At 48.6% G+C, this 22346-nt stretch overlaps 3 non-coding genes and 1 pseudogene across 3 annotated transcripts; 1 reads left to right on the forward strand and 3 right to left on the reverse strand.

Annotated features, from left to right (window-relative positions):
• LOC135889359 (zinc finger protein 850-like) overlaps nucleotides 1-22346 on the reverse strand; it is a 452984-nt pseudogene that overhangs the window by 410517 nt on the left and 20121 nt on the right.
• On the reverse strand, nucleotides 2870-2942 carry TRNAF-GAA (transfer RNA phenylalanine (anticodon GAA)). Its single transcript has one exon. It is a non-coding gene; the product is annotated as a tRNA-Phe (tRNA).
• On the forward strand, nucleotides 13885-13957 carry TRNAV-AAC (transfer RNA valine (anticodon AAC)). The gene has a single exon. It is a non-coding gene; the product is annotated as a tRNA-Val (tRNA).
• Nucleotides 17849-17922, reverse strand: TRNAT-AGU (transfer RNA threonine (anticodon AGU)). The gene has a single exon. It is a non-coding gene; the product is annotated as a tRNA-Thr (tRNA).

The following is a 22346-nucleotide window of genomic DNA, read 5'->3' on the forward strand; positions in this document are numbered from 1 at the left end:
TGCCCTGGACTCAAGGTGCAGAGATACAATCAGCCCTCTCCCCTGCATTGGGCGGGGGGTGCTGCCACCCCCTGATGGAAGGTCATGATGGTGGGGGGTGCTGTGAATAGCTCAACACCTGACCCTGGTGGCAGAAGTGGTGTGGGAAGCTCCAGGTGTTTTTAGGATCTGCTATTTCCACCTGCCTGTAAAGTTCAGCTTTCCCCAGCATATTCACTGCGGTGCAATTGGGTCACTGTTTTCATTGCTGAACAGCAAAGAATTGCTCCCAGTTTCCCTTCTATCTGCAGCATGATTAGCCTGTGTCGATGGTTAATGAGGTGGATCTAGTTGTAGATTGTAATTCATTCCCCACCTTGACAATTCACACAGTCCCTTTCCCATGCAGATTCCCAGCACCTCATTGATCCTGGCAGCAGGGGTTGTGTCCTGAGATTTTCAGGGTTCTTTTCCCATTCCACCTGGAGTGAACTCAGCTTTTTCCCAATCCCAGACATTCCATGAAATAACAACAGGAGCATAAAGAAAGAGGGGAGGGAACATCTCACGGCCAGGGCTGGATGTGCCCAGGGTCCCCAACTCATCCATTGTTTCCATGGAATTTGGCACCTTGCTTTGCACAAGGGACAGAGAAAGATTTTGCTGTTCCTGTGTCTATGCAAAGAAAATTGTGCTTCTGTATGAAAGAGAGGCAGGAAATGGCCCCATGATGGGACAATATCCTCAGGATTAAGACCTAAGGACTCAGGCTGAGAACTGATATAACTCCACTCATCTGGGATTTAACAAATTGTCTTCCATGGAGACCCTGGGAACTTGTGAAATTGATCCAGACTCTGGTTTAACTCTTGGTAAAAACATGAACTTGATGCCAAGAAGGGAGAGAGGAGAAGCCTGAAGCTGACTTTAATCCCAGGCTGGGGTCTCCTGTATGGGTGGAAACTTCCTTCCCTGCTACCAGGGGACAGCAGCTACTGGAGACATACCAGCGTTCAGAGGAAAGGGGATTGTTGCATGGACTTTATGAGTACAGGGCCCCACTAACTCTAAATCCTCCACTGCAGCAGGAACATAGAAAGTCACATCTTGTTCAATGGTAGGACTGGGATTTGAAAAAGAGATTCTTTTTTCCTTCCCTTCATGAGAAAGAAAGTAAGAGCTGGACACTCAGGTGCAGAATACCACTTTTTCCTCTGGCTGAGGAGCTGGAAACCAGGCACAGATGACTAATGTCTCCTGAAAGGGGGGGCACAATTTCAAGGTTCAGCGACACCCCACCCCCTTATGATCAACAGCCCCTCCCAGGTGTGAACAGTGCAGGGAGAGGAAGCAGCAAAGGCAGCCCCTCTCCACTTACCCCTCCAGCAGCTGCTGTGCAGGGAGGGAGCCTGGCAGCACCACATGATGTAGCAGAAACAGCTAACCCAGGTGGGGCACCTGACCCCACACACCGCCCTCTGCAAGTGTTGCCTCTGAAATTAGGAAAACTCATGAGTTCAAGCCATAACTGCAGACCCAGAAGAAAGCCCAGCACGACATGCCCAGGGTGAAGGGGGTGCTAAAGCCTGGCATCAAACCAGAAATGTTCAGATCTTCAATCTAATGCACTCTCACCTGAGCTACTTTGACAATGACTGGGCCACCAACTAAGGCTTAATACATGAGTCGCAGCACATGATAGGAAGATTTAAATCTGGATGTCACAATGCAGGAGGCAAGCAGTGGACTTGGCCCCGTAGGGGGAGGCTGGAGTTTCCTATATCGCATTCACTCAAGCCACCACCTGCCCTCTCACAAGCTGTCACTGGCACCCCCAGGTCTGCAAGACAAGAGAAGTGGTTCTCACTGGAACAAGTCCACCCACAGCTCGCAGGCTCCTCCCAAGCCTAAAACGGAAAACCATCTTCCCAGAAAGCAGCCCACTAGGACACACCATTGCTTCTTTTCCTTCCACCCAGAACCCCACTTCTTCTTCTTCTGAGCTGCAAGTAGCCATCCCTGGGAAGCCAAGAGGCAGGCACAGGATTCTACCTCCCAGCAGCCAACCGCATCTCCCCAGGCTTTGGCAGAATGAAAGGTGGCTACTACTAACCCCACTTAGCTGCAGTGATGCCCTTAGCTTCTGCCATGCATTCCTCAGCTTGACTTTCCTCTTTTGCCCCATTCCTGCCTTACTTCCTCCTTTGGCAAGTCACGCAAAGGAGGCCAGCAGGAAGATACGGCCTCCAGAGGCCAACCTCCAAGGGCAGAGGAGGCCAAGCCACAAGCATTCAAAAGGTGACTGGCCTAATTCCTCTAGCTTCCCCAGGCTGACGCCAAGGTACTTTGTCCACTGATGTCACCACCCTCTATCGTGCGGGGCTTGGGGTTATCCTAGGGACAGGCCAGTGGCAGAAGGAGAGCTGGTCAGCAAGGGGAGCTGGGAAAAGGAAGCCACTATGTTTCTGCCCAGTTTTGGGCTGAGGCCCCTTTGCATGTTAGGCAAATGTGATAACCACTACACTACAGAAACTCCATCACAGGGTGCTGCCCCGCCCCTCAAATTCCATGCACTTTGGTGGTGCTCACCCTGGCACACACCGATGGGCGAACCTGGAAAAATGGCAGCAGCTCTTCGATGGGGCAGCTGGAAGAGCAGAGAACTGTAGCCAGGGCTCAGGAAGTCATCCTTACATCACCCTTGTGACTCCAGCTTGAAGGGGAGCTTCTTTTTCTTCCTCTTGCTGAGAAAGAGCAAGAGAAGAAAGAAAGGTCAGGTGGGCCAAATGGGTGCAGAAGCCAATGCTGTCTTTTCCTGCAATGAAGGACTTACATCAGGTAAAGGCACTACTGTGTTTCCAGGAAACTGCCCACTGCTGCAGAAACAGGATACTGAAGCCTGGGATTGAACCAGGGACCTTTAGATATTCAGTTTAATGCTCTCCCAACTGAGCTACTTCAACTGCTGCAGGGGGCCTTTTTGTCCTCCTGCTTCTCACCTTGAATCTTATTCTCAATAAAACATCTCTCCAATCATCAATGGCCAATGCAAAACTGACATCGCTTGCTATTTTAGCACTTGAAAATGTCATCAACTAGTCTTTGGATCTCTCTAATGCTGTGCTTCAGTTCATGGGGGAAAGGCGAGAAAAGCAATCTCTGAACAAAAGGCCTAGGGTTAACATTTTAACGCTGTCTCTTATTGTAACACTATTTAATACTGGTCCACCCTGTGTTGGTGACAGTTCCATTTCTAGATATTAGTATATTTCAGTTACTGTCAAAATTAAAAGTTTCTATATGCTTAAAGGAAATGATTTTTTTATTTGCTTATATATGGCATGAATAAATACACATTTACACATCCTATCACGACAATGTATTGTCTTATATGATAGAGAAAATCATGCATCCAAATTGTGCATCGAAATCATGAAATGAGCTACAAATGCAATAAAAAATAAGGTATTCAATGGTTTAACATATGGAGCGGGGGTGGGGGGGCACCGAAGACACTTCTTGCCTGGGATGCCACTTGGTCTAGGGGAGGTCCTGTCAGAGAAAGCAGGAGTTAGTTTCACATGCCTATTTTCAGGCTGCAATCTGTGGGCACCCTGCTCTGTGGGAGGGATCGTGGTAGCCCAGACTCAGGCCCCTGATTGATGGGGTGGCTACATGGTTTACAGCTCTCTGATGTCTCAGACAATGTGTCTCTCTGAAAGCCTCAGATCTGTGTCCCCAGAAGGCTCCTGCACTGCCTCCGCTCCTTTCACACTCTATAGAAAGGAGCAGCATCAAGGGTTAGGGATGAGCCATAGGGCACTACATGGGTGGCAGAGACTTCAGGAGTAAACTCAGCACCCAAAGCAGAGGGGGAATATAAGGCATTTTCTCTTTACTTAGCCACGTGCTATAGCTCAGAGAGCTCTTTTAAATATCTCCCCTCCCACAACCTGGGAAAGGAAAAGGATTTTCAGGTTCTAGCTTGATTTGAATGGGGATCGCTGGACCTTAAAACCATTCACTGCCCTTTCCTAGAGAAACCTGTGATGCACAGAACGAGGCTGAGATGAATGCTTACTGGAGTCAAGAATTGCTCCCCTGGAATACCAGCAATATTGGGCAGCTGGAAATCTCACCAAAGGAGCTGAAGCATTGGCGGTTCAGTAATAGATGTCCTAGGTACTGCATGGGAGGTTTAGGTTTCTTTTCTGGACAATAGCAGTGTGAGTTTTATTGCCTCAACATTTCAGTAGAAAAATTCAGACACAAACTGTGTGTGGTGGGGAAGTCGATAGCGGTTCCTTTGGTTTTGATTTAGTTTGTTCTCTTATTCTCATTCTAAAAGCTCTTGATCATTTTGATGGGAACAATGTTTGTAGAATGCCAAGAAAAAGTAAGAAAAGTTAAAAATCTGCATTGGAGTGAGGGGGTCTCTGTGTGCCAGGGCAGGGGTGGAGATTTTCATGGGGAAGGGGTTAAGGGATAAATGAGAGGCTTTTGCGGGAACACAGGGGGATGTTTTGCAGTTTAATTTTTCCAAAGGGAAACCTCCCCACTTTCCCTGTGCTGCTGCTCAGCTCAGACCCCACTGACAATCCTGTGACGAAGTGGGAAATCTGAATGTTTTATATGCATATTGTGTATACCTCAGTTTCCCCTATTTGTTGCACTATTATCTAGGTCAGAGGTCCAAAATGTGGGGTGCATCCCACCAGGTGGAATGGAGTAACATTCAGGGGAATGCAACTGGGGCCCAGGCCAGCCCCCACAGGGTGTGGGGAGGGAGCGCCATCCAGCTCCTCTCCTGGCTGCAGCCCCAGCTGCTGGCCCTGGCTGCTGGCATGGCTCCCAGGGCTCCACTCCTGGCCCTACTCCTGTGGCTCCGCTGCCGGTCTCTGCCCCCACCCCCAGCTCTGGCCCCTGCCTGAGCCCCCATACCCCTTTCCGTGTCCCTTCCCCGTAGCTGTGGCCCCACTCCCAGGCACGGCTCGGGGGGGCATGGACAAGGGTAAGGGGGGGCATGACTGTCAAAAGTTTTGGGACAACTGATCTTGGTGGTTGGACAAGGGAGTTTAATCTTTGGAAAGACCCCCTAAAGGGCAGGTGTGTCTGCTGTCTAGCTGCTCGGGCCTAGACAATGGCCAGAAATTCTGTATCCTAGCAACTGATGGCCAGAGCATACCTGCTGCAAGAAGCCAGCTGGCTGAGATGAGTTGGAGAACAAAGAAAGAGGTGGAGGCCAGGTGACCAGTTTGCCTGGGAAACAGAATGAAGAACATGTAACCCTTCTGCCAGGCTGAGTTGATAGCAGCAAGGGCCGGGTTCAGTATATAGGGGTCCCCTCCCAAGAACGTAACGCAAAACCAGTTTGAGCCCCCACCCAGCGACCTGGGAAAATCTTACAAACACCCCTGGGTGCATCAAAGAGGCAATACTTCCCCTCTCGCAAGCACAGAGTCTCGGTGTAGAAGAACATTTTTAATAACATGAGGTAAACGACATCAGCATTAAATTGGGAAAACACCACAACTAGGGTTCCTAGACCAAACCATGAGCAAAGACCCACCCCAGCAAATTGGGCTGTGTCCTTTCCCTTTGGTTCTTGAGTCCAGCAACCCAAGAATCACCCAAAGTCCCAAAAGTCCAACAACCCAAAAGTCTCTGTCCCTGGTCAGTGCAGCCCCAGAGTTCAAAAGTTTATCTGCAGAGTTTTATTCCCCCCGCCCCTGAGCCTGGGTGTTAAGAGAGGTGTTAAGGGACAGCTTACGTGGTCCAAGGCTGACTGCCTCGCCTCTCCGTGGGGTTCTGCTGCAGCCTTCACCACAAGCCGCTCCACTCCACCAGCAGTCCTGTGAGCCGCTCCAGCCATCCCGCAAACTACTCTGCTCTGCCAGCCAGCCGCTTAGCAGTATATCTGCAGGGCCCCCCACTAGTTGACACAGAACTCAGTGACTTCAGCTTGGGGAGCCCCAGTGTTGATGCACCATTGGGCTAAAGTGAATTCAGCTTAACAATATGCAACTAGATCCCTAATAAAATCAAAATTAGGCCTGATAGTCAAGCATGGAGAGAAAACACAGGGCAAGTGGTGTTTCAAGCCCTCAAAGGGTAACCCACATTGCCAGATACAAATACCTACCCCCAAACTCTGCTAATTCACTGGGTTTTGGAACCCATGCCACTACTAGCATGTAGCGAGTACTACTTAGTTGATGGTGAGTCCCTCTGTCATAAAACACTTCCACTGGCCTTGATTCACGTAATCAGGGAAACAACACTTTATTCTTCCTGCCCCAATAACAGAGAAACTGGGGATCCCACAGCAGCCAAAGTGACCATTTGAGCTGCTGTGGGCTCATGCTAGGCGGGGTGGGTGTGCCTATGCAAACAAGATCAGCCCCTGAAGTTCTTTTGCACAAATTGCCACAATTCACCACCAGATGTCAAGGTAGAGCTCATCCTGACTCTGCTTACAAACAGAAGAGGGGCAAAAGGGCATGACCGAGGTTGGGCTGTTGGAAGCAAGGAGTCTGCTGTTTGGGGGAGAGTCCAGGCTCTGAGTTCTGGGTCTCATGAAGATGGACTTTGCTGAATCTTCCTACTTCCTGTGCTAACAAAGAACTTTTCCAGGCTTTATTCCAGACCACTAATAAACCCTTCTGTTTTACAATGCTGGCTGAGAGTCACTGGTGATTGTGGAAGTTGGAGGTGCATGACTCCCCTTCAGGGGGGGTGTAAGGCTTTCCCAGGTGTCCTAATAAGATGACTCTCTACAGGAAACTCCTGGTGTGGAACAGGGGTGCTGAAAGGTCCAAGGTCAGTCCCAGGAGGTGCTGAGGGCAAGGAGGCTTCCCCTAGTGAGAGCGTGCCCTGAGGGGTGTCAGACTGATGATGACTCTGCCTGGGTTTGATTCAGAGCTGTTCCAGAGCACTGAGCATGTGTCAGCCCCCCATCATGTGACCTGCAGGCGCCACTCTGGTAAAGCTCCCTTTCCCTGGGCTTTGGCATCACTAGCCCCTGCTTAGTGACTAGGGGTCAGTTTAGGGCAGTGGTCTCCAAAATGTGGGGCATACCTCCTAGGGGGACACAAAGGAATGTTCCTGGGGGCACCTCAGGGCCAGAGCACCACTCAGCCCCACTCTGCCCCAGCTCTTCACCAACCCCACCCTCAGCCTGAGCCCCTGGCCCAGCTGCGACCCCTTTACCCGTGTCTGCACCCATCTCCCCAGCAAGCCACGGCACCACTCCCAGCCCTGGTTCTCCACTGTGGATTCCAAGGGGCTGCAGATACAGATAAGAGGGCACAATGTGAAAAGTTTGGGGACCACTGGTTTAGGGTGACGTCCTCAATTGCTTCTATGCAGTCCAATAAAAGGTATTCCTCACCCACCTAGCCTCTCAATCAGGATGGACTATGGCTGTTCTGCTGCCCTTCACTCATACAGGAAGGATAATAACATTTCATTCCACTCAATGCTAAAGTGATTTGCAACCCAACACCATCCAAAACTGGTCATTTTGGCAAAGCGGCCCCCTCATGCTGCATACCTAGGCAGAGTAGGCATGTCTATGTATACAAACACAGCTCATCACTAGATGTGAGCGGGGAGCTCATTCCGTATTTAAAAACTCCTTAGTGTCCCTATCTCTGCTGGCCTTTGATTTCTCCTCATGTCCTTTTCTTATTAGCTCAGATGAGGTAACTGAGTGGTTAAGATGATAGAATGCTAATCCATTGTGCTCTGCACGCATGGGTTTGAATCCCATCCTTATCAGGCATGTTTAGTCTTCTCCCTTCCTTGACAAATATCCCTCTCCCCTTTAGTACAATGACAGATCAAACCAGATTGCTTTGTGCAAACAAAAACCTTCTCAGGAACTCAGCCCCCCCCGGCTTTAAATAAAATATGTCTAAATCCCAGTTCTGTGTTTCTTAGCTTTTATCTCAAAAGGCAACATCCTCATAATTTCCCCCAAATACCCTGGGATCTCCCCAAACTATTAAAATGCCCCAGTCCTCAGCAAGGCCACAACAGTGAACCACAGCTAGAGTGTCTAGGCCAAGCTGTTCTGAAGGAAGCAAATCAAACATTTTCTCTCTGCTTCCCTTGGCAAGATCTAACTGGGAAAACAAAATCCCTCACATTGAAAATTTTCTGCTGAAAAACCTATACTAGTCTGTTTGGGGACTTACTATTATTATTCTCTTCAGATTTCTGATTTATTTCAGTTCAGTCTTTGTCCTCCAGATGTGTTTCCAGGTATTGACTTGTGGGGGAGAGAGGCCAAGTTATGATGTCTCTTCCCCTCTTTCATAGTTTCTTCCAACTTGCTAGAAAGCTCCTTTGCTAGGATATGAGTCAAGCAGTGTCCATCCTCACAAGGCAGACTTTGTACAAACCATATCATCATTATATGTGCGTGGGGAATATGGGGCTTCCAGGGTGCTGCTTTGAGCACAGTGTGCCACACCTGGGCTTACATTGCAATGGAGACATACCCTGAGAGTCCATTGCTACTGTGATAAAGATTGCAGCATAGCTGACCTGGGTCGTCTGACTTGGGCTCATGGAACTAAAGCTGTGGGGCTAAAAACTGTGGTGCGGATATTTGTGTTCACACTGAAGCTTGGGTTAGGAAACCCTTGCCCCTCCTGGTGTCTCAGAGGTTGGGCTCAAGCCCATATGTCTGCACTGTAATTTTATAGTCTTGCAGCCCAAGCCCCATAAGCCTGAGTCAGCTGACCCGGGCTTTGAGACAGGTGCCCTGGGTGTTTTAATTGCTGTGTAGACATAATCTTAGGACACATCTACAGTGCAATGAAACACCCATGGCTGGCCCGTGTCACATTAATCAGGGTCATGCGACTTGGTGTGTAAAGTTGCAGTGTATGTGTCTCGGCTCAGGCTCAGTGCCGTGCTCTAGGAGCCCAGAAGGTTGGGAGAGAGTTTAGCAAGTGGAAATGGTAAAACCGCAGTGAAGTATTACCCTGGACTCAATGGCATTTCTCCATTGGTCTGTCTGCTTTGGGGCAGGGACAAAAACACATCCTGCTGCATTCGTTATTTCAAAGGGTGGTTTAGGATTTTCATTCTCAGACACGGTGCACAAAGCAGGACTCAATCCTTGGCGTAAACAAAATGAGCTGCCCACAGATTCTGGCAACCACATCAAGCATTTGTTGTGAGAGCTTAGCCCTTTCCCTGTCCCAGAGGGAGGGGGTCATCTTTGAGAGGACTGGAACACGGACCTATAAGCTCCTAACACCCAAACTTTCAGTAACTCTATTATCAGTGCCTGTGAGTGTAATTTAAACCATAAGAAAAAACACACTGGTCTCGATCAAAGGTCCATCTAGCTCTGTATCTTGCCTTCTGACAGTAGCCAATAGCAGGTGCCCCAAAAGCATCCCAACAAGGCACTACTGGGAGTTGAACCCAGGATTTCCTGTTTACAAGACAGATGCTTTAGCCAGCTAGGCCATGGCACCTGCCTCAGGCTAAGGTATGGTGTCTGCCCACACCTGACTCCCTGCCAACCCCCACAGGGGCCTGACAAGCATTGCTCGTGTTTGGCTTCTGTAAAGCAGAGGAGCAGGTGAAGTTTTACTCCTAAGGTGTGTATATGATTTTTTGCACAGGTGTATGCTACAAAATGAAGTTGGTGTAACTACAATACTTGGGGGTGTAAACAATTTACCACCCCCCCGAGCAATGCAGTTATATTAAACTAATCCCAGTGTAGATAGTGCTGTGTCAACAGGAGGGCTTCTCCCATCATCATAGCTTGGGGAGATGCTTGGTTAGTGAAGACCCAGAGAATAGGTGACCCATGACTCTTGCATTTGGGGAGGCTGGGCATAAGAGCTGGAAGCTCCCTAAATTGTGTGGGGGGGACATCGGTACCTGGACTGTGTCACTGCCCCCACTCTCCACCCCCCTCTTTTTCTTCCCTCTGAGGCTCCACCCTCGCTCCCGTTTGGCCACTTCCCTCCCCCGCTCTACCTCTTTAGGTGAGGCCTGCTGGTCCACCTTTCACTCGCTCCTCTCCTCCCCCGAGGCCTCCTCACCTGCTGCTTGTGCCTCTCCACCCCCTACCCCAAGATCTGCCCGCCACCCACACCTCTCTGCCCCCTCCCCTAAGACCACCCTACCCACCTCTTTCTTTGTGCTGCTAGAGGGCAGTGTACTGTGGGTAGCTATCCCACTGCGCGACTGGCCGCAGGGTGTTTTGGGAAGGGTTTGCAATGCCTCATGGGCCGGTACAACATCACATGATGCAGGTTTCTCTATCCCATTGTTCCATGGGCATCCTACTACATTGCCAGCTGCTTTTCAACTGCAATGTGCGTGGCAGGGTAGAGACTGTTTGTGTGTGGGGAGAGACAGTGTGTGTGTTGGGGAAGATTGAGTTTGTAGGCACACTGTCTCTAAGTACAGACAGCTGCTGGAAGCAACCAGTCCTGAGGCAGGGGGAGGGGGACATCCCCGATATCAGCCCCCAGTTCTCTCACTGACTCAGCTCAGCACAGCAGTTTGTGTCACATACACACACATGCACACACACACTGCTGCCTGCTTAGCTCTGTGTCAGGGGTGCTGGAACAGGGAGGTTTAGAGGGCCATGGCCCCACCACTCTTTACTGGCTGTTAGGACAAATGATGGAGGCGGGGAAAGGGTGGAGTCTTGGGGGGAAGAGGCGTTCTGTGGGTGTGGCCTTGGAAGGAGAGGTGGTGTGAGTGTGGGTCCTTGGGGAAGGGGTGTCACGGGAGCACCACAGTTCAGACAATGGTGCCCCCCCCACTGTAAGGAAGCTTCCGCCGCCCCTGCTCTGAGTTCATAGTGTGGGAGAGAGCAGCATTCCATGGTAGTGATTTGCTCCCCAGGGCTCTGGCAGTGGGGCTCGGGAGGCAATTTAAAGGGCCCGGGGCTCCGGCCACTGCAGGGAGCCCTGGGCTCTTTAAATCACCAGCCTAGGGAAGCTGGTCCAGTCCTGCACAGTGTACCGGCTCTTGCTGGTATGCCATACCGGCTTACTTTCAGCTCTGGAAGGTCCTCACCTGGATCAATAACTGGTTAAAAGATAGGAAACAAAGAATAGGAATAAATGGTCAGTTTTCAGGCTGGAAACAGGTAAATAGTGCTGTCTGTACTGGGACCAGTACTACTCAACATATTCATAAATGATCTGCTAAAAAGTGTGGTGACAAAATTTGCAGATGATCCAAAACTACTGAGGATAGTTAAGTCCAAAGCAGACTGTGAGGAGTTAAAAAGAGATTTCACAAAACTGGGTGAAAGGGCAACAAAATGGTAGATTAAATTCAATGTTGATAAATGAAAAGTGATGCACATTGGAAAACATAATCCCAACTATACATATAAAATGATGCGATGTAAAATAGCTGTTGTAACTCAAGTGAGAGATCTTGGAGTCATTGTGGATAATTCTCTGAAAATATCCACTCAATGTGCACTGGCAGTCAAAAAAGCAAACAGAATGTTGGGAATCATTAGGAAAGGGATAGATAATAAGAGAGAAAATCTTATTGTCACTATATAAATCCATGGTATGCCAACATCTTGAATACTGCGTGCAGCTATGGTCACCCCATCTTCAAAAAGATGTATTGGAATTGGAAAAGGTTCAGAAAAGGGGTATGGAGTGTCTGCCATATGAGGAGAGAATAATAAGACTGGGACTTTTCAGCTTGGAAAAAAGATGACTAAGGGGGAATATGATAGAGGTCTATAAAATCATGACCGGTGTGGAGAAAGTAAATAAGGAAATGTTACTTATTCCGTCTCATAACACAAGAACCAGGGGTCACCAAATGAAATTAATAGGCAGCACGTTTAAAACAAACAAAAGGAAGTATTTTTTTTCACACAACACACAGTCAACCTGTGGAACTCCTTGCCAGAGGATGTTCTGACGGCCAAGACTATAACAGGGTTAAAAAAATGAGCTAAATCAATTCATGGAGGATATGCTATGAGCCAGGATGGATAGGGATGGTGTCCCTAGTCTCTGTTTGCCAGGAGCTGGGAATAGGTGACAGGGGATAGATCACTTGATGATTACCTGTTCTGTTCATTCCCTCTGAAGCACCTGGCTTTGGCCACTATGGGAAGACAGGATACTGGGCTAGATGGACCCAGTCTGACCCAGTTTGGCCGTTCTTATGTCCTTATGCTACTTTCATATAGATGCCTGGGATTCTGCCTCACAATGTGTCCCTGAGGTCTCAGTCAACATGCCCCAGATAGGCAAACACTCTGTGCTCCTGAAGCCTCTGTCATCCATGTAGTGCCCTATGGCTCATCTCTAACCCTTGATGCTGCTCCTTGCTATTGAGTGTGAAAGGAGTGGAGGCAGTGCAGGACCATTATGGGGACGCAGCTCTGAGGCTTGTGAAGAGACAGATTGTCTGATAAATCAGAGTGCTGTAAACCATGCAGCCACCCCCTAAATCAGGGACCTGTTCCAGCCCTAAGTCTGGGCTACCAGAATCCCTTCCACAGAGCAGGTTGCCACAGATTACAGCCTGAAAATAGGTTTGTGAAACTAACTCCTGTTCTCCCTGACAAGGTCTGCCCTAGACCAAATGGGACCCCAGGCAAGACGTGTCTTCGGTGCCTGCATCCCCATACGTTACACTTTTGAATATCTTATTTTTCATTGCATTTGTAGCTCATTTCATGATTTTGGTGCACAATTTGGATGCATGATTTTCTCTGTCATATAAGGTGATAAATTTGCATGCTAGGATCTGTAAACCTGTATTTATTCATGCCATATATAAGAAAATAAAACAAATTCATTTCCTCTAAGCATATAGAAACTCTTAAATTTTAACAGTACTGAAATGTACTAATATCTAGAAATCAAACTGTCAGCAACACAGGGTGGACCAGTATTAAATAGTCTTAAAGTAAGAGATAGCGTTAGAATGTTAACCATACTCCTTTAGTTCAAAGGTCGCTTTGCTCACCTTTGCCGTCATGAACTGAAGCGCAGCATTAGAGAGATCCAAAGATTGGCCAATGGCATTTTCAAGTGCTAAAATAGCAAGTGATGTTGGTCTCTCATTGTCCATCATCGATTGAAGATATGGTTGAATGAGCTGGAGCTTCAAGGTGAGGGTGGCTCTGTCCAGTGCCTTCTGTTGTGCTGCTGGGCACCAAGTCTCTGGTGGCCAATATGTGAAGCTGGGAGAAGAAAGTGAGGTGGCAAGTGGTGGCAGGACTTTTGCCACCAGGGTCTAGCTGCCCAACTTCCTTCTCCTACCACTGGGCCCCTGTCACCTTCAGGTAACCCAGGAACTAAGGCAGGAATAGGGCGAGGAAGCAAGTAAATCTGAGCAAGGAAGGCAATAGTTAATCATGCCTTTATGAGCCGCTCACAATGATGTCCTTTTTCTGTACCACAGCAAAGAAAAATATCCCAGACAGAAAAACAGTAGGCCAAAAAGAAACCTAGTCACTGCTGAAGTAGTTCAGTTGGGAGAATGCTAGACTAAAGGTCCCTGGTTCAATCCCAAGCTTTGATATGCTCTTCTATCCCCCTTTGTGCCAGGGTGGGCTGTTTTCTGAAAGTGCAGCAGTGCCTTTAACTGCCATTAGTCCCTCATTTCAGGCTATGCAGCAGGAAAAGACAGCATGGGCTTCTGCACCAAGTTGGCCCACCTGACCTTTCATTCTTCTCTTGCTCTTTGTAGCCAGGGGAAGAAAAAGAAGCTCTCCTTCAAGCAAGAATCACAAGGGCAACATAAGGATGACTTCCTGAGCACCGACTCCAGTCCTCTGCTCTACCAGCTCACCTATCGAAGGGCTGCCACCACTGTCTCTAGGTTTGCCCAGTGGTGTGTGCCAGAGTGAGCACCACTCCAGTGGATGGAGTTTCTGTAGTGTAGTGGTTATCACGTTTGCCTAACACGCAAAAGGCCCCTGGTTCAAAACCAGGCAGAAACATGCTGGCTTCCTTTTCCCAAATCCCCTTGCTGTCCTTCTGCTATTGGCATATCCCTGGAATAACTCCAACCCCCACATGACAGAGGCTGGTGACATCAGTGGAGAAAGCACCTTGGCATCAGTCTGGAGAACCTAGAGGAGTTAGCCATGTCACCTTTTGGAGGCTTGTGGATTGGCCTCCTCTGCCCTTGGAGGTTGCCCTATAGAGGCTGTCACTTCCTGATGGCCTCCTTTGCATGACTTGCAAAAGGAGGAAGTAAGACAGGAATGGGGCAAAAGAGGAAAGTCAAGTTGAGGAAGGCAGGGAAGAAGCTGTGCAGCTAAGTGGGGATAGTAGAGTGCCACCATTCCTTCTGCCAAGCCTGGAGAGGTGGATTTGGCTGCTGGGAGGTAGAATCCTGTGCCTGCCTCTTGGCATCCCAGGGATGGCTACTTGCAGTCCAGGAGAAGAAGTATGGTTCTGGGTGAAAGGAAAACAAGCAAAGCTGAGTCCAGGTGGAGAATGGCTGTTCCTTTGTGGCCAACCTGGGGGCGTGATTGATGGCTTTAGAGGCAGGGGATGGGCTGGCTGTGAGCAACTGGGATCCAGGAAGCCCCTGCCTGCCCTTGTGAGGGCCAAACCCATGGAGATGCGGTTGGCTTCTGGGAGATAGACCCCTGTGCATGCCTGTTTGGAATCCCTGGGATGGCTACTTGTAGCCCAGGAGAAGCGGGGTTCTGGGTGGAAGGAAAAGAAGCAATGGTGAGGCTGAGTGGGCTCTTTTCTGGCCAAGATGGTGTGCTGTGGTGGGCTTGGGAGTTGCCTGTAAGCCATAAGTGGACTTGGTGCAGTGAAAACGGCTGCTCCTTTCTGGCCGACCTGGGGGCACCATTGACGACTTGGGAGTGGGGACACGGTGCTGGCTGTGAGCAAATGGGATCCAGGAAGCCCCAGCCTGCCCCTCCAGGGGCCGAGTCTCCTTCTTCTATCCTGCCATGGGGAGCCCAGCCTTAAGCCTACCCAGCATGTGCTGCAGCTCAAGAATTAAGCCCTCCTGTGTGGCCTGTGCTGGAGATGACCCTGAACCTCTATGGGGTACTGTTGGGGGGAAATCCCAACTGCAAATAATTCTGGCCACAAGATCAACCCATTGGGTTGAATGGGGCAAGCTGGCGGCCTGGTGACTTAGTCCACGGGGCCAGCAGCTAAAGCCGTTTTCCCGCATGTGGGGGAGGCAACCGCTGTGGTTTACCCTTCCTGCTCCCTGTGCTGTTGCACCCTAAAATCCCTGTCGGCCAGCAAGATGGGCCGGGAGCCCGGAGAGAAGAGGCAAAGGGGTGGCCCTCCTCTGGCACTACCCCCGCACCAGGCAGCGCACGGAGATCTGATGCCTCCCCAAGCGACACACGGAGACTTGCCAGCAGCGCTAAGGTGGCTCTCTTCCCCCTCTGCCCCCTCCCTCCATGCCGCACTGCTCCTGGAAGTGGCTGGCATATCCCTGTGGCCCCGAGTGCAAACTCCGCAGCTGCCCCCCTGGATCCCACCGCATAGGAGCCACTGCCGGAGGGGAGTGTGTGCCGGTCACTTTGGGAGCTGCACCGCCCGAGGTAAGCACCACCATCCCGACCGCCTCCTGCACCCCTACCCCCTGCCCTAGTGCAGTGGCTCTCTGTGTCTTGAACAAGCACTTACAAGGATTGGCCAAGAACTTCTGCTCTGTTTATGAGGAAGTTATACAAAAAAGGGACCTCAACAGACAAGTTTCGTTTGGAAGGACAAACTGGCAGGCCAAGCCAGGATCTTTTAGTTACTAAGAAGGCTCTTCAGCCAGCTCTTCCCAAAGGCCAGTCTCTAGAGGCTTTTGTGACATGATGTACCTCAAAATAGCCCCCTGTAGCCCACATATTCATCATTCATATATGGTTGTGATATTTCATACAAAGCATTCCATGTAAGTTATCATATAAAAAGTCATGATTTGCTGAAATCCGTCATTCTGTTCAAATATGTATAGCATTAGGGTGTATGAAGTTATGTATTTTGCTGTATGGTTGTTACTGAAATATGCTATAAGTTTCCTAGTGACCTCTGCCCCGGAGGAGGTTCAACAACCATGAATCAGCAGAGGAATTGTAATTAAGGGATTTCCAATTCAATGACAGATGCCCAAACACCACACTATGGGGACTGCTCAAGTGACTCAGTTGCACGAGACCACACCAGGAGGATTCCACAATCTAGTGACTCAGCAGAGCCCACCCGGACATGTCTGGGCAAGTGTCTTCTAGACACTTGAACTAAGAATATAAAATAGGAGACTGTGGCATCATGTTTTTGCCTTTCTCCTCCCCCACCTACGCTGGAAGCAGCAGGAATCCTGAGAAAATGAAGGTCATCTGAGGACAGTAATCCAGGTTTCAGGGGGAATTCTATGTTTTAAGGAGGGTAATATCTAGCGGTGTGAGACAATTGCTTGACCTAAGTACTGCCTAGTGTAATAAGGTGTAAAGTTTAGATTGTGCATTTATCTTTAATTTCTTTGGTAACTTACTTTGATCTTTTATGCCTACCATTTATCATCCTTAAAAATCCATCTTTCTGTAGTTAATAAATCTATTTTATACTTTACTTAAAATATCGTATTTTGCTTGAAATCCTTGGGAAATCTCAGCTCAGTTAGAAGGCTGGTGCATGTTCTGTTCACAATGAGGGAGGGGTGGATTGGGTAATAAACTCACACTGATCAGGCTTCTGACTAGGACAATATGGTATAATACGGTATTATCCTGTGGGAGGCAGCAGAGCTGGGGGGAATTGGCGGGAAGCTCTCTATCATTAGTTTTATGAGGGTCTGGGAGAAGCATTCATGTAACTCAGTTGCGTGTGTCCCTACCTGTGGATATCTGTGTAAGTGCAATATGTGCCAGAGATTCGCAGCTTGTCACATCATCTCAGTGTGAGAGGGAGTCCAGGCAGTGGGACAAAGGGCTCAGGGGTCCCACTGTTCAGGTTGCATCCGTAGATCCCATCAGAGACTTTCAACAACCACAGCGCCTGTTCACTGAGACAGAGAGCGAGAGATGCCAAAATAGGGATCTCCAGTGCCTGCAGACATCAAACTATGAGGAATTCTGCACACAGAGAGGACCCTGCTAGTGGAAAATGCCTTTGGAAAAGACCCTTCTGTCATAGGATGACCAGACAGCAAATGTGAAAAACCAGGACAGGGGGTGGGGGGTTATAGGAGCCTATATAAGAAAAAGACCCAAAAATTGGGACTGTCCCTATAAAATCAGGACATCTGGTCACCCTATTCTGTCACCAGCTATGGTTGTATAGTGCTTAGTACTCTGTGTTGTGGTCTCAAGAGCCATGGATGCAAGTTGAGTTATGGTGCCCTTTTACTTGTCTCCACATTTCTTAGGTGCCTCCTTCCGACAGTCTTCTCTGTTTCCTCAAAAGATTGACCAAAAGGTGGGAAGAGCAGACACATTTGGCAAGGCACCACTGGGTGCTGCATCGCTAACCTCCACTTTACCTGGCAGGTGCCTTGGCCAGTTTAGCCACAGTGCCACTCTCTGGGAGTTTTTTCCTAACTGCTCCATTTTTCATCAATGACAATCAAAAGGAAGGTGACATGACATCTGTGTGTAGACATCCCCGGCAAATCACAAGGATGTGTGGCACAGGCTCTCATGTTGCAGCAATTGTAGTCGAAGCAACCACCATTGCTAATGCCAGTCACTCCAGGCTAATGCAACTCCAGGCTTGTGATTTGATTCTTTCCAATGCTTCTCTCTAAAGAGGCCTTTTCCTTAGCAAGCAATTACTTGGATAACCAAGGGAGGTATCTTCTGTTTCCTAGAAAGACATAGGAAAATGTGAGCAGAGGAGACAAAAGCCATACAACAAGACACCACTGGGAGTTGAACCCAGGATCTCCTGTTTACTAGACAGGCGCTTTAGCCAGCTAAGCCATGGTGCCTGCCTCATGAAAGCATTTGCAACTGTTCTATTCGATGGTCCAGGACAATACTTGCAAATTCCAAAGTACAGACATTCCCCATTTCCCTCAAGACTTGCAAGGAAGAACTGGCAGGCCAAGCCAGGCTCTTCTGGTTAGTAGGAAGGCTCTTCAGCCAGCTCTTCCCAAAGACCACTATCTTGAGGCCTTTTAACAGTCACTGCAGATGTTCACCACAAAAGAGACAAAGAGATGCCAAAATGGAGTTCTCCACTGCCTGCAGACATCAAGCTATCAGGAGTTTTGTGCACAGAGAGGCCCCTGCTGGTGGAAAAAGGCTTTGATACAGACTCTTCTAACACCAGCCATGGTCATATAGTGTTTAGCACTCTGTGTTGTGGCTTTAACATCCACAGATGCAAGTTCAGTTATGGGGACATTTTTCCTTGTCTCCACATTTGTCTAGTTCCTCCTTTCAACACTTGTCACCAAAAAGACCTGTTTCTTTTGCAAGCAATGTACGGCTAGGCAAAGGTAGTCTTCTCCATTTCCTCAAAAATTGATCAAGCAGTTGGTAGAGGAGACACATTCAGCCAGGCACCACTGTGTGCTGGATCCTGAATCTCCTCTTTACTCAGCAGTTGTCTGTTAGGGGGCTTCCCTTCACCCCCTGCTCTGGTTCTTGTCACGCAGGCAGAAATCAGGAGACCAGCAGTTGGAAGTGCAGGCAAAGCGATGTTTATTGGGTTAGTTTCAAGCAAGTATATCCATAGCTCCACATGCCAGCAGAGTCTGTTTCCCAGTGCTCTATTCCCAGCTCTAATACTGCAGAGTTAGGGGGGAGGGATAGCTCAGTGGTTTGAGCATTGGCCTGCTAAACCAAGGGTTGTGAGTTCAATCCTTGAGGGGGCCATTTAAGGATCTGGGGCAAAAATCTGTCTGGGGATTAGTCCTGCTTTGAGCAGGGGGTTGGACTAGATGACTTCCTGAGGTCCCTTCCATCCCTGATATTCTATGAGTCTTTACCCCTTCCTCTTTCTAAGCAGGCCCAAATATACTTGCAGTGCACAACCCTCATCCTACCCCTTACAATTTATGGTCATATTCCCTTTTTGGAGGGTCGCTAGTCTGGGGCCTCCATGTCACCTATTTTGTGCCCGATGGGAGGGGTAAGAAGTGAGGTTGTGCAGTGGTCAAGGCCAGGCTGTTCTTTGGCTTTTAGTGTGTCTTATGACTCCCCGATCCACCTCCTTGCCCCTCCCAACTGGTTGCTTTACCTTGGTTTGAGAGAGGAGCCAGGCAGCCTTCCAGTGTATGCTCGTATATTACACTCCCACCACACCTAGTAACACTTTAACTCTATCCCTTCACTTTTCCATTATACTGACAAACCCATCTGACTGGGCAGAAGCAACATACAGAGTCTTTGTTCTTTGTTCACACAAATTAGTAAGGATATAAGAGTATCAAAAATCAAAATCCAAAATTCGATCTCAGGCTAACAAACAGGATTATATACTAACAGGCCTTGGGCAGATTAGCCACATTGCCGCTCTCTGGGACTTTTCATTTAACTGCTCCATTTTTCATCAATGACAATTAAGGAAGGTGAAAGGAGAGTAACTCCATTTCCTGCAAGACCTACAGAGATTGCACTATCAGGGTCTCTGTGTGCAGGCATCCCCAGTGAATTACAAGGACATGCAACAGAGGCTTTCATGTTGCAGTAATTGCAGTCCAAGCAACCGCCTTGCCAGTGCCAGTCACAGCAGCCTTTTCATCAAGTCCAGGCAGATGGTTTAATTTTTTTCCCAATGCTCCTCTGCAAAAAGCCTTCCCTTAACAATCTAGTAATTGGATTACTAATGGCGGTCTCTTGTGTTTTCTAGAAAGATATAGGAAAATGTGAGCAGAGGTGGTTGTAGAATGATAGAATCATAGGGTCAGAAGGGACGACAAAAGTCATGTAGTCTAACCTCCTCTTCTCGGTCTGATGTTGTTTAACATCTTCATTGACTACCTGGATGTAGGAATAGAGAGCATACTGATCAAATTTGCAGATTACTTTGCCTACTATTTCTCTGAGTTGGTTGAAATCCGACTGTCTGAAGTCCAGTGCTCTTGCTTTACTGTTCTCATGTCATCCTTTCCACAGGATCTTGAATTCTATCAGATCATGATCACTTCTCTCCCAAGTTCCTCACCACCCTCACATTCCCAACTAATTGACTCCTGTTAGTCAAAACCAGATCCAAAATGGATAACCCCCTGGTTGTTATGAATCAGAAAGTTGTCCTCTACGCATGCTAAGAATTTTCAGGCAATATTGCGTTTTGTTGTAATAATCTTCCAACAGATATGTATCCCAGTATATTCCGATATTCACGTCCCACATACTCATAAAAACTTTGCAGTATTTCCACACAAACAGTGAATATATAAAAATACCAAAAATGTTAATTAGAATGCTCTCAACATCTACCAGGATAGTATCCCCTGTATACTTGTGCATGATGTGAGCAGGACATCCAAGGCCTATCACTTCCCTTTTTAAGCTCGTCTTTACTTTGGTGTGCAAATGTTCTCTTCCATGTCTGTATTGCCCACCAAAATTTGTCTTTGTATTATCTGCTTCCATACTTATTCAGAATATTTATTATCTCAGCTGCAATAAGTTCTGATGTTTCTTCTTTAAGTTTGACAAAATCCACAGGTTTAGTTTGCAGACACAAACTGCCTTCATAAGCCTTGAAATTGCGATCCAAGAGAGGAAGCAATTCCACATATCTGTGATTCAATGCACCGACAGTGACACGCATTCAACGTTTTTCAGGTTGTCGATTAGTTCATCATTGCCCATGGAGCAAAAACATTTGCAACTATTCCTTCACACTTTGTCTGTGCACATCAGCTTGAACACTAAGGGCACACACTATTAATTTCTGCTTTGTAGTCCCTCTGCCTATAACTTGGAACCAAAAGCTTGATCTGAAGTCTTGATATGAGTGTTCCTCTCATTTGACACTACTTAAGGAGTTTGTATAATAGATTCCAAGACCAGAAGAGACAGTTATAATCATGTAGTCTGACTTCCTGTATAACATTGGCCATTGGACAGCCCCAGAATAACTCTTCAGGCAGATGTTTTAGCAAAACATCCAACCTCAATTTAAGAATGGTCAGAGATAGAGAATCCACCACGACCCTTAGTAAGTTATTCCAATGGTTAGTTACTCTCATCGTTAAAAATATTCATCTTATCTCCTGTCTGAATTGGTCTAGCTTCAACTTCCAGCCATTGGACCTGGTTAAACCTTTCTCTACTACATTGAGGAGCCCAGTATTAAATATTTGTTCCCCACTTAGATATTTATAGCTTGGGATCAAGTCACCCCTTAATCTTCTCTGTCTTAAGCTAAATAGATTGATCTCCTTTAGTCTATCCCTACAAGTTGTTTTCTAATCCTTTTTATCATTCAGCTAGATCAGGCCTGCACAACTCGTAAAGCAACGAGGGCCAGATTACTCCAAAGAAAACAGCTGAGGGCTGAAACCCCCCAGCCCGCCCCAAACACCCCCCCAGTGCCACCCAGCCCCCCGAAACACCCCCCGCCCTAGTGCTGCCCGGCCCCGTAGAAACACCCCCCCCCCCCCCCCAGCGCCGCGTGCCCTGCGGAAACAAACCCTCCTTCCCCAGAGCTGCCTCGCCGAAACAGTGGTATTGAACCTTGGTAATATGTTATAGTGGGCCCCTAAGGTAGTATAATTAAGGTAAAAGAAAAATGTCTTTTTGCTAGAAGTAGAATAAGATCTTCCCCCCACTTTGTAATCAATTGCCCTGTTGAATGAATGAGGTGTGAATGAGGAAGGCGTGGAAGGCAGGCACCTCCAGACAGCTGCAACCCGTTGGAGAGGAGATAGAAGTCAGACCCAAGAACAATCAAACTTGTCAAGTGGGCTGACTAGAGAAGAGCAGACATACTGATGGCCTCGGGGGTTAGAAGCAAGCACCTTCCTTTGGGAACACCCTCTTCACAGCATTGAGACAACCCCCAACCCAGAGAAAAGCAGCAAAAAGAACCAATTTTTATGAGTGAGAAGAGCAGTAGAACAGGTCAGCCACTGACTCGCCGCTCGCCTCCTCACCCCCCCAAGTATAAAGCTCCCCCACCACTTCCCGCCTGGTCGGCTCATCATCCCCCCACGCCCCCAGCTAGCCTAATCAACCCCCCCACCCACTCACCTCCTCAGCCCCCCCGTTCCCCGCCGCCGGTTCACCTGCCCTCCCGCCACTGCCCGCTCGCTTGGCTCGTCATCCCCCCACGTCCCTGGCTCGCCTACTCACCCCCCACCACCCGCTCGCCTCCTCAGTCCCCCTCCCCTGTCGCCAGCTCACCTGTCCTCCCGCCACTGCCCGCCTCATCATCCCCCCACCCCCTGGCTCA

Source organism: Emys orbicularis, chromosome 15 (genome assembly GCF_028017835.1).
Source record: "Emys orbicularis isolate rEmyOrb1 chromosome 15, rEmyOrb1.hap1, whole genome shotgun sequence".
NCBI lineage: Eukaryota > Metazoa > Chordata > Testudines > Emydidae > Emys > Emys orbicularis.